Source organism: Phascolarctos cinereus, unplaced genomic scaffold (assembly GCF_003287225.1).
Source record: "Phascolarctos cinereus isolate Bilbo 61053 unplaced genomic scaffold, phaCin_HiC Scaffold_7;HRSCAF=346, whole genome shotgun sequence".
NCBI classification, from domain to species: domain Eukaryota; kingdom Metazoa; phylum Chordata; class Mammalia; order Diprotodontia; family Phascolarctidae; genus Phascolarctos; species Phascolarctos cinereus.
Genome location: NW_027556180.1, coordinates 176608239 through 176620518, shown reverse-complemented (window position 1 = coordinate 176620518; position 12280 = coordinate 176608239). Strand labels below are relative to the sequence as shown.

At 36.3% G+C, this 12280-nt stretch overlaps 1 pseudogene; it reads right to left on the bottom strand.

Annotated features, from left to right (window-relative positions):
* LOC110209235 (macrophage-capping protein pseudogene) overlaps window positions 1-12046 on the bottom strand; it is a 52327-nt pseudogene extending 40281 nt beyond the window's left edge.
* Window positions 12047-12280: the final 234 nt, after the last annotated feature.

The window sequence follows — 12280 nt, the reverse complement described above, 5'->3', positions numbered from 1 at the left end:
AGGTCTGTAGGAAATTTTTAAAATCTATAAATAACTGGTGAGATAATATCTGTATTATTGAAGGGGATTTATGCAATCATAAATCCAGATTTTTAGAAAAAGAACCACATTCTTGATTTAAATAAGAAAAGTTATTTGGCCCCTTTTATCTCTCTAAGTCTAGTCTAATTGTTGTGGTCTGCAGGTAAGCTGATTTTCTTCAGTGAAACACCAGGGTAGCATTGAATGTTTATATGATGTGTAACAGATCACACCACCTTAACAATATTTCACCATCTTGCAGAAAAGAATGGGAATCTGCTAGAAACTGATGGGAATTTATGATCAGGCTGCAATCTGGAGAACACATAAAGCAACTCAGCCACAGAAGGTGAAATATTTTTTTAGAAAATACTCTCTTGAGTTTTTACAAATAATCCTCCACATCTATGCACAAAGCACTAGGACTTTTAGTTTTTGTGAATAAAGAGAATTCCCTGATATCTGTCAAGTGCTGCAAATTGACATTGCTCAGAAAAGGGTTAATTAATGACTGAGCTACAAAGCTCTCTGGAGTAACTGTTCATTTTGTCAGGGAGAAAACTGGATATTGAGATGCAATCATAGAAGGGACCTCAGAGGCCAACCTATCCAATTGGTATCTGAGTAAGAAATCTCCCCTATGGCATTCTCAACAAGTGGTAATTCATCTTTCACCTGAAGACCTCTAGTGAAGAGTAAGTTTCAGGATGTGCTGCTGGTCTCAATTATTACCTCTCTAGAGAACCAGTTGTTAAAATTAGGGTTTGATTTATTGTTTTGTTGATTGTCTACACTTAATATAGGTAATGGAGAAAATATTAACAGGGCAAATTGTGTTTAAAATGTGTTGTTGGCACAATTTTTCCAGAAAGCCAGTTGTTAAACATTTACCAGAATGCTCCTGGAGGTAGATAACCCTCCTTCTATGGAGACAGCCCATTCTACTACTCAGTAGTTATAATTGTTAGGGTTTTTTTCTCCTTAAATTAAACTTAAATCTGCCTATTTTTCAACTTCAACCCCGTGCTTCTAGTTTTCCCCTTTATGGCCAAACAGAACGAGTCACATTCTTCTTCCACATTCTAGCCATATAAATACTTGAGTACAGCTATCATGTGTGTCCCCTAAATCTTTATTCCAAGTTAAACATATCCAGTTCCTTCAAGTGATCTCCACCTAGCATGATCTTGAGGTGCTTTACTGTCTTGGTCACCCTTGAGCTCTCCAACTTGCTTCCTAAAATATGGCACTCACAACTGAACACCATACTCCAGAAGTGGTCTGACCAGGAAAGGGTACAATAGGACTGTCACTTCTCCAATCTTAGACATTCTGTCTCTCTTAATGTTGCCTAACCTAGCATCAGCTTTTTTGATTACTATATTATACTGTTGAAATATCATGCTACAGTGAATCACACAACAGACTGTGTATTGGGAAGACCTGGGTTCAAGTCCTGCTTTTGACCAGTACTGGCTATATGACCCCAAATAAGTCACTTGACTTCTTACTACCCCAAACAATACTCTAAGACTATACGTTGCAGAGAAGTTGCTGATCTGCATTGGTAAAGGGAATTTTCTTGGCCAGAGTTCCTTGCACCATTGAAATCACTGGTCAAGACAAAAATTTTAAATATCTTACTGGTAACTTATTGATCTTGTAGTCCATGAAAACTCCTAGATCCACTTTTATGTTAACTGTTGTCTATCCATGACTCCCATATGTATGAAAATGTCTATCACAACTCTTTATGTACGGTTATAAAGAAAGAACTGGAATCTCAGGGAAAACCCATCAAGTGGAAAATGACTGAACAAATTCTGCTATGGGAATGTAATGGAATATTGTTGTGCTGATGAAAGGGATGGTTTCAGAGAAACCTTGAAATACTTGTATGAACTGATGCAAAGTGAAGTGAGAAGAACCAGGAGAACAATGTATGCCATAACAACAGCATTGTAAAAAATGAACAATTGAAAGACTTAAGAACTCTGATTAACACAATGATCAACCATGATTCTAGAAGATGGATGATGGTGATTCCTTCCTTTTCTTTTTTCTTTGATTGCTATGGAGGTATAGGTATAATAATAGTATTCCTGGGTCAAAGGGTATGAAAAAATTAAGTAACTTTTTGGGCATAGTTCCAAAGTGCTTTCCATAAAGTAGTAGCAATGGCCACCACTTACAATTCCACCAACAAAATCTTAATGTACCAATTTTCCCAGGATCCTCCAACATTTGTCATTTTTCCTATCTCATCAAATTTGCCAAATGGATATACATTTGTCCATGTTGAGGTGGAAACTTAGAGTTGCTTTAATTTACATTTCTCTAAATATTAATGATTTGGATCATTTTTTTCCCCAAATGGCTAATGACAACTTGGACTTCTTTGCTTGAGAACTGCCTGTTAATATCCTTTGATGATTTATTAGTTGGTAAATGGCAAATTTGATATTGAAAAATCCTAGTACATGACTCTACATTTTTATTCCTATTAATTTTATCTTATTATATTCAGACCAATAATCAAGCCTGTAGCTATCTTTTTAGATCCCGACTTTTATGTAAAAGGCAAGCTATTCTACCTAGTTGTGTTACATGCAAATTTAATAAGCACACCATTTATGCCTTTATCTAAATCAGTGATGAAAACATTAAAGAGCAGACAGTTAAATACAAATTTCTTGTAAACTCTACTAGAGACATTTTTCAAATTGATGTCAAACCACTATTCAATGACACTTTCAGTGCCTCAACATTTAAGCTGCTCCAAATTCACCTAACTGTACTATCATCTAGCCCACATCTCTCCATCTTTTTCACAAGAATAGCATGACAGACGTTTTCAAATGCTTTGCCAAAATCTATTTCAAGTATGTCTACAGTATTTCTCCTGGTTAATCAATATAATAACTCTGTCAAAATAGGAAATGAGTTTGTTCAAGAGTGACCAGTCCTTGATGAAGCCACAGTGGCTCTTTGTGATCACTGCTTCCTTTTCTACATGTTTAGATGCCTTCCCTTTACTAATATATTTTAGAACTTTAGTAAGGATGAAAGGCAAATTCATTGGCCTATAGTTTAGAGATTGGTTTCCCACCTTTTCTCTTTTTTGAAAACAAAGAGAGTATTAGCTCCAGGAGTTAAGCTGAGCATAGCAATGAGCAAAGTATGAGGCTGTGGTCAAAACCAGAGTTGGAGGGTCAGCAAAAATGGAAGTCAGGGGATTTTGATCCAGTCAGTGTTTGAGAACAAACAAACAAGAATAAGGACTAGACTGAGTAAAAATAGTTAGGAGACTCCAGAATGGCAAAAGCCCAGAACACAAGGCCAAGACAGAACTTGATGCTATTAATTAAATAACAGTTTACCACATTCATCCTGTGATTTTGAGTCTTGGCTCGCATACTACCTATCTGTCCTGGTTCATGCTTTTTGACTGCTTGTCTATTGAGGAATGGTTCCTAATCTTTTATACCAATTATATACTTCCTGTAGATTTTGGACATCAGATTCTGTTAATGCAAAAACTTTGAAGTTTTATATAACTGAGATTGTATATTTTGTCTTTTATGATTACTTCTATCCCAGGTCTTATTATACATTTCCTTCCTTATCCATAATAAAGATATTTCCTTCCATTCTATTCTAATTTTTTATGATGTGATTTAGAAGATATATGTTTATACTAAATAGCTTATGGAATTTGGTGTCAGCAGCTGATCTAAAGTAATTTTATGCCAAATTTCTTTCAAACATTCCTAAAAGTTATATCCAAAGAGTTCCTTCTTTAGCAGTTCATGTTCTTGAATTTAGCAAAAACAAGCCTGTTATATCCATTGTAGGTCTTGTTTCTCTAATATATTTTATTTTTCTATTTTTTTCTCTAGTACCAGATAGTTCTGATAATTACTGCTTTGTAGTATAGTTTGGGCTCTTGACTTACCAAGCCCTGTTATGTCCAAGCTTTTTCCCCCTATTATATCTCTTGATATTCTTGACCTTTTACTTCCCCAAATTAATTTGTTTATCATTTTATCTAATTCTATAAAGTATCCCTTTGGTTACTTGATTGGCAAAACACTAAATCAGTAACATAATTTGAATCATGTCATCGTTTATATTATACTAAAGCAGATTGAATAAAGAATATTTCTTCAATCATTTTGTTCTTCTTTTATTACATAATATATATTTTATTTCTGTAAAAATTGTTTTGAAGTCATATTTATCTGTCTTATTCTTGTTTGGGTACATTAATTCCCAGATATTTAATGTATTTTATTATTTTGTATGTAATTTCTCCTCTTATCTCTTCCTGCTGGGTTTTGTTTGTAATACAGAGAAAAGTTGATTATATCATGGTTTTCTTTTGTATCCTCTTTTACTGAAGTTATTAATGATCTCAATTATATCTTTTGTTGGTTTGTTGATTGGTCTCTAAGTAAACCATTACGCCATTTGCTAATAGAAAATTTTACTATCTCTCTGTGTATGCTTATTCCCTTAATATCTTTTCCTTGTCTAATTTAGATTCCAGCATTTCTAGTGTGATGTCAAACAATAGTGGAGGCTCCACATCCTTTACAGCTGATTTTATTCAGAAATCTTCATTTAAAAAAGAAAGAAGGAACTCAGCACTAGGTATCTATAATTTGTTTTGTTTGCAAAATCCACTTCTATTCTTCTCCCTTCTTACCCAGATACAAATCACTCTCCCCAAACCACCCTCTTTTTTTCTTTCATCTGTAGTTGTAGTTTGTTTTGCTTGAGAAATCCTTTCCCTAACCCATCCTCCCACTTAAACATTCCTCCGTACTCTGTCTAGACTAGGTTGGTCCCTTGCCTGACTTATTTTAGTTCTACTACTATAACTTTATTTTAACCTTCCCTTGTTCAATTTAGCTAAGAGTATATAGTTCATGAACTCCATTCTCCCCTCAACAACCCAACATCTGTATTGAATGATCTTTATCTGTGGTACCCCAATTTCTAGAAATACTAGGTTCCTTTCTCATTTTCTCCTTTCCATCTCTAGAATATTTCTTTTGGAACACCAGCACCCCAGAATTTGTCTCAATTTGTTCTTTTTTAATTTAATTTAATTTAATTTAATTTTTTGGCTAGGCAATGGGATTAAGTGACTTGCCCAGGGTCACATAGCTAGTAAGTGTTCTGTGTCTGAGGCCAGATCTGAACTCAGGTCCTCTTGACTCCAGGGTGGGTGCTCTATCCACTGCGCCAGCTAGCTGCCCCATTTTTAAATTTTTTTTATTTTTTTTAAACAGGCTTATTATCCCTTTATTCTTTTTTTCCCTTTTTTCCTTTTTTTGCTAGGCAATGGGGTTAAGTGATTTGCCCAGGGTCACCCAGCTAGTAAGTGTTATGTGTCTGAGGTGGTCAATTTATTCTTTTTAATTACCTTTAGATAAAGTAGGATTTCAACCGTACTTTGTTGTCTTGTTGTCTACTTTAGTATATAGGCACTTTCAAGTTCTTCAAATATATTTACTGATTCTTAAATTTCATTTGTATTCTGTATTTATATCTCAAAGACTCTGCCGAACTTTGTTTTTCTCAAAAGGAATGCTTTTAAATCATCATTTCTGTTAGTAGTCCATTTCCCCCCATTATAGGATTATGTTAAACTTTATAGGACGAATTATCTTTGAATGCAAATTGTTTTACTTTGCTTTGCAAAATATGGTAGACTAAATTTTCCATTACTTTCTTGTTGATGATGAATAGTCCTATGTGATTCAGATTGGAGAGGTTTTTGTTTTGTTTATTTATTTATTTATTGGTATTTGCAGTTATCTCTCTCTGGCCATTTGTAACATTTTCTCTCTGATATGGACACTGAAAATTGGCAATTATATTTCTAAATGAGCTAAATCTGGAGTTCAATTGTGATGGCATCCCGTGGAGTCTCCCAGTACACATTTTATCTTTTGTTTTAAATATTTCCAATCAATTTTATTTTATGATGTTCTGAAGCACAGTATTTAGCTATTTTGTTTCATTTTGCCTTTTGTGAAGGCTAGTTCTTCTTGTGTCATCTCTCAGAGCTCAGCCTTACAAGTCAATTGGTTTTGTTGGTAGAGAACTCACATGTTCTTTCAATTTTGCTGAATTTTGACATTATTCTTGTAATCCTTGTTATATTTTTATTTCTATCTCCTTTATTCTTTTTTTTTTAATATCCACCAGTTTGTTAAGATTATCCAGTGTCTGTTCTAAATCAATTATTCTTCTTCTGAGTTTTTTCATTACTCTAATTTTATTCTTAGTTTCTTCCTTCAATTCTCATATTAGGTTTTTCATGCATTCTGAGATTTCCTATAGTCATTCCATCCTCTTTTCTGGCATTCTAGTTGTAGTTATGGCAGAATTATTATCTCATTTTGGAGATTTCTTCCAGTATTTATTTACCTTTTCTTCATTATATCCTAAGGTTTTTTTCCTTATCCTTTTCTTTAGCATTTCTGTGGCTTTTTCTATGGGAATTCCTTGTGAAGAGTATTTTTCTTTTTGTTGTTGCTATTCTTTTTTATTTAGTGCATTTATTACATTGTTGAAGTAAGAAAGGAGAGCTGGGCTTAGACACAATCTCTAACTCATCTTGCTAGAAAATGATACTAATATACTGCAAAGATTTTCTCACACCAGCTTCAAAACAAAATATTAGTTTCAGGAATCTTGGGTTTTCTGTCTGAAACCTACCTCCCTTCACCCTTACACTTTTCACCCTCCCCTAACCCCATCCTATAACAAAGGAAAGTTTGATAGATGCATTAGAATTAGCAATGGCTTTGTCAAACACGTAGGTATTAGGTTAGAAGAAATTAAAGGCTAGTTTACAGCTCCTGGGGAAAAGTTATAACTCACTTTGAGTAGATAATGTATGTACCAAATAAGCAGAATTGTCAACATTTCCCTCGTTTGGTTTTTATTAACTTTGACATTTGCATGAAAATTGAATCCTGGTTTCCTGGGGGTTCATTTGCTCCTGCAGCTTATTCCTTACTTAAAGTCTTAATCCTCTGCTGGTGACATGATAGTGGTTTCTACAGCAAGCAATTATGATGTCACAAAAAGATAGTTATCACTGCAGGTGAGAGATAAACGCAAGTACGATGATGGCCTAAAATCTAGAAGACAACTTCCATGTCCTTTTTCTTATTAGAGATTTGTATTTCATATGGAAAAAAAACCAGCATAAATGCACCTCAAAAAAAAAAAAGAGGAAAAAGTAGAACTAACTACAGAAAAGTGATGAAAGTTTGATTTCTGGCTACCACAGCAACTCCCTTGTCTGTTGTTAATTGTAAACAGAGTTCATGTAGGAGAGGTCGTCTTCTATGGTGCCCTTCCTTTTAGATGCCCTTCCACTACACAGTGTTTTTATTTTTCAACAGTTTTATTTATTTTTATTGTGTTTTCAGCAGTAAGATTTAAAGAAGGAAACAAAAGTCCTACATTTCCAAAATGACATGAACCGGGTAAATTGTATCATTGCCTCTAAACATTACACTTTGAAAGTCAAACCGAGTAGCTCCTGTACTGTGCATTTTCTAAACATACCATTTCCAGAGTCACTGAAGTGAAGTTATTTTTACAATATGATTCCGATCAATTTGGGAAATAAATTTATGTGAAAATCGGGATGATCCTTTTCCATTCCCTAAGCTTACAAAGACCTTCATGGCAACGTATTTTCAGGGCAAAGGCCAATCTTTTTTGGTATATAAATTCTCTATGAAAAACACCACTGAAACCAAGGGCAGTGGTCTATTTAAAAAAAAAAATTTGTGCTAATAGGAGCTGAGAAATAATTACAAGCTAATATTTATGTAGCGTGTTAAAGTTTGCAAAGCATTTTGCATATATTATTTCAATTTGATCCTCACAACAATCTTATGAGGTAAGCACTATAATATTCCTATTTTATAGATGAGGAAATTGAGGTTAAATGACTTGCTCAGGGTCACAAAGCTAATAAACTGTCTGAGGCAGAATTTGAATCCAGGTCTTTCTCTTTCTAGGTACAGTGCTCTCTATACACCATGCCACCTAGAAATAGTTTTAAGGTACATTTTAAAAAAAAGCAACTAGGGTTGTGCTAAGCTTCCTGGTATGTCCCAGAAGTCTCTAAATGCAAAGATGCAGCCTGAATCTCCCTGATCCATTAGTCAAGTTTCCCATGACTTCAGCAATTTGGGGAGCCAGTACAAGGAAATCACCCCCAATCTTAGGACTCTTTCACCTTAACTAAATTATAAGCTACTTTCACTGCCCTTCTTCCCCAAATCATCACTAGAGGTGATGGGGTGAGCTCAAGCAGAGATCTCTCCCCTCCTTGACCCAAAGGGAGTGTGGCTCCCATTTGTCTACAGACCCCAACTCCTTATCTCCCTTTGGAAGCCTTAGCCTTCACCTTTTGGCCTTACTCAGATGCCTTCCAGCTCCCTCCATTACAGGCCCCATAAAACACTTAAACTACTCCCCTTATCTCCCTTTGATGCCTTCCTGTTCCCTCCATTAGCTATTCCCATTGTCTATTCAATCTCTCAAACCTCCCCAATTAGAATTCTTACCTAGACCCTTTTCCCAGCCCCCTTCTCTGGCCGCCCAAAGTTACTTTAGCATTTAAGATCCACCCTGGCCCCCATTCAGATGCTGGGAATCTCAAGCCCCAAAGGCTGAGCTTTTCTCATGCCCAGTCATCCTTATGGGTCATCTGGCCTATGTGAGTTATCACTAATAAACTTTTCCTCTGGCTGGAAGAAGATTTGAGTTGAATTCATTCAGGCAGGGCCCAGTACCGGGATCTTGGGGTGTCCCCCAGGAGCACCACAAAGTCCTAGACCTCTTCAGAGGTATCATTTTTTATCATTTTTTCCCCATTGATTTCTGTTGCTTTTATATAAACTTTATTTCTAGATACATATACTTCCCCTAACCCCTTCCAAAGAACTGTCCTTTATAATGAAGAATAAAACAGGGGTAAAAACCAGTTCAGGAAAGCTAGCTGACACAGCCACCAAATATGACATTATAGGCAATATCCTACAATACATTGTTCCCCTCTTCCCACCCTTTCCTTTCTCCTGCTTCCCTCTTTTCCTTTTACCTCATTTCCACACTTAAAACTGCTTAAGAGGGCATTTTCTAGGGTTTATTTACAAAGGAATAGAGTCCGCAAATTCAGAAATAACACACCAGGGCATAGTATTTAGAAATGTAAATAAAATTAATCTATGATAGGCTAGTGGCCTTAAATATCCTAAATTAATTTTAGGTTAAAATTGTCCCAGGCTTAGCCTGGTTATTCATATTCCCTGAGGCCAGAAGTAGCATGGCACTACCCCTGCTCTCTTTGTTGCCTTGGAAGAGAATGGCATCTTTTCTCTCAAACTACATTTGGAATTCACTCACCTGTGCTTTACATATAGTTCACTGGCCTTTTCTTCTAATTCTGGGCTTGCCATAAGACAATCAGAAAGATTTCTTTTTTAAAAAAAATTTTTATTAACTAATTTATTTATTTTTAGTTTTCAACATTCACCTTTATAAGTTTTTGAGTCCTAAAATTTCCCCCTCTGCAAGATAGCATGCAAACTGATATAGGCTGTACATGTACAATCATATTAAACATATTTCCACATTAGTCATGTTGTAAAGAAGAATCAGAACCAAAGGAAAAAAAAACCATAAAAATGGGAAAAAAAAAAGAGAAAAGAATATGCTTCAGTCTGCATTCAGACTCCATATTTCTTTCTCTGGATGTGGATAGCATTTTCCATCATAAGTCTTTTGGAATTGTCTTAGATCATTGCATTTTTGAGAAGAGCTAAGTCTCTCAAAGTCTGTCATTGAACAGTGTTGCTGTTACTGTATACGATGTTCTCCTGGTTCTGCTCATTTCACTCGGCCTCAGTTCATGTAAGTCTCTCCAGGTTTTTCAGAAAGATTTCTGACGGCATGGTGGGACCTATGATGCTCTACTATAATACTGACAGTGGTAGGCAGGTAAATGTTTAACAACTGTTTTTTCATGGAAAAAAAAAGCATATAGACATACTTTTAAGTTTAATCAGAATTATTAACATTTTCTCCAACACTTTAAGTCTAGATGATCAATAAAACAATAAATCAAGCTCTAATGTGTAGTGTTTGCCAATTCAAAGTGTTAAGTGTTCACATTGAAAAATTTAACAATTTTAATTTAACAAATTTAACAAGCTTATTGGAACTGACTCCAGCACACCCCCTGCTTAGAGGGAAGTGTTCCTTAGGCACAGTGTTTCCATTGGGATTCTGTAATTTAGGCCAGTTTTCCTACTGGCCTCGTTGCCAACATAGTTAAGATTAGTTGGATTCTGTTCATGATATTAAGATGCAGAAGGTGTGAGAGTTTTGAAGGAGAAAAGAGAAAAAATGGCTGCTGTGGTGACAGCATAGCTTTGTCTACCCCCTTGCCTCTGGTCAGCCTTAGATTTGCGATAACTGGGCAGTGCCTGATGGACATTAGCCTCTGGAACATTTAATTTTCCTCTTTTTAAAAAAAATCTAATTAGATAATGGTTTATCTTATTGGTTTTTTTTTTAAACTCATCTCTTTGTTTATTAATTCAATTTTTTTCCTTTTAATTCTGTTAAAATTTTCCTTGATTTTTAGAATTTCTATTTTGGTGGGGATTTTCTTAATTGTTTTCTAGTTTTTTTAGTTGGATACTCGATTTATTAATTTGTACTTTGTGACACCTCTTCTTTTCAGTACTGTAGTTTCAGGGATAGACAGATGCACAAACCAGACCCTGAAACATATTTCCTGGGACCCTGGAGCATATAATCCTGTTTTCCTGTTTGCCCATGGAGCTACAAGCAGAATGACTGAGAGATTGTATAGCACTAGTGTGTACAACCATTCATGAGTTAATTGGCATGACTGAATGCCAATACTCCTCCACTCTGTGTTGTGGGGTGGTAGGGTTTTTTGGGGAGTGGTGTTGAGGGGGTTGCAATTCATTTGCATTATTGCCTGCAAATTGACTAAGTACATGGGCTGGAAGAATTACAAAGGCATAAGTAAAGATGTATAAGTTGTTGTTGTTCATTGGTTTCAGCTGTGTCCACCTGTCTGTGACCTCATTTGGGGTTTTCTTGGCAAAGTTACTGGAACGTTTTGCCATTTCCTTCTCCAGCTCATCTTACAGATGAAAAAACTAGGGCAAACAGGGTTAAGTGACTTGCCCAGGGTCACATAGCTACTAAGTGGCCTGAGGCCAGATTTGAACTCAGGAAGGTGAGTCTTCCTGACTCCAGGCCTGGCACTCTACCCACTGTGCTATGTAGCTGTTTATAGCATACACCACTATATAAATTGTGGTTAATGGAGGAGGGACAGAATGAAGATGATGGGAAGAAAGGAATTCCCATTTGCAGTTCTTTAAAAATGAACTGACAATGGGGCTCTCCTGGCCATTGGATAGAACCTCTCTTTAGGTATTGGAAGCATACTCCATGTAGGAGATGAAGTCATCAGCCCCAGGAGAATGGTTATTCTTTTTCATTAGCTTTTAACCCTTTCCAGACATAGATTTTGCCATGAAGTCTATTGTCTAATACAAAGGATAATCAGCAAACATCAGCTCAACCACAAAAGGCCTAGAGGCTGCCACCTTTGACAGGTGCATCTTGCCACTGGCATAAGGGCCTATCCTGGGGTAGCAGCATGGGCTTTAGTCTGATCAGCTGTAAGGTCTTCCTCTGCATTGTCTGCCTTCTGGTTTGGCTTTGTCCCCAAGACCCAGATCGTCTCTAAAGGCTCTTCCCTATTATGATGTTCTCTACTTGGGCCTTCCCCTGTCATTCTTTGTCTCTGGTGGACAGAGCCAGGTTCTGGGCTTGTTTGTCCCAGAATGCACTCCCTCACTCCTCACCAGACCAACATGGTGTGGCCCAAATCCCGAATGAAGCAGCCTCCAATGCTGAAGCTACCCTGGCTTAGCATGGTAGAGTGGAAGAAAGATGGATTTGGAGTCAGGGGTCCTAGGGTTTGAATTCCAGCTCTGTCTGATGCTTACGACCTGTGTAACGTTTAGACAAGCCACTGAACCGTCCTGAGCCTCACTTTCCTTATCCATAAAATAAGGGGGATTAGCTAGGTGGCCTCTGATTCTAGCTCTATCTATGATCCTGTGATCACTATGTATATGTACATATGTATGTATACCAAGTCTTTATA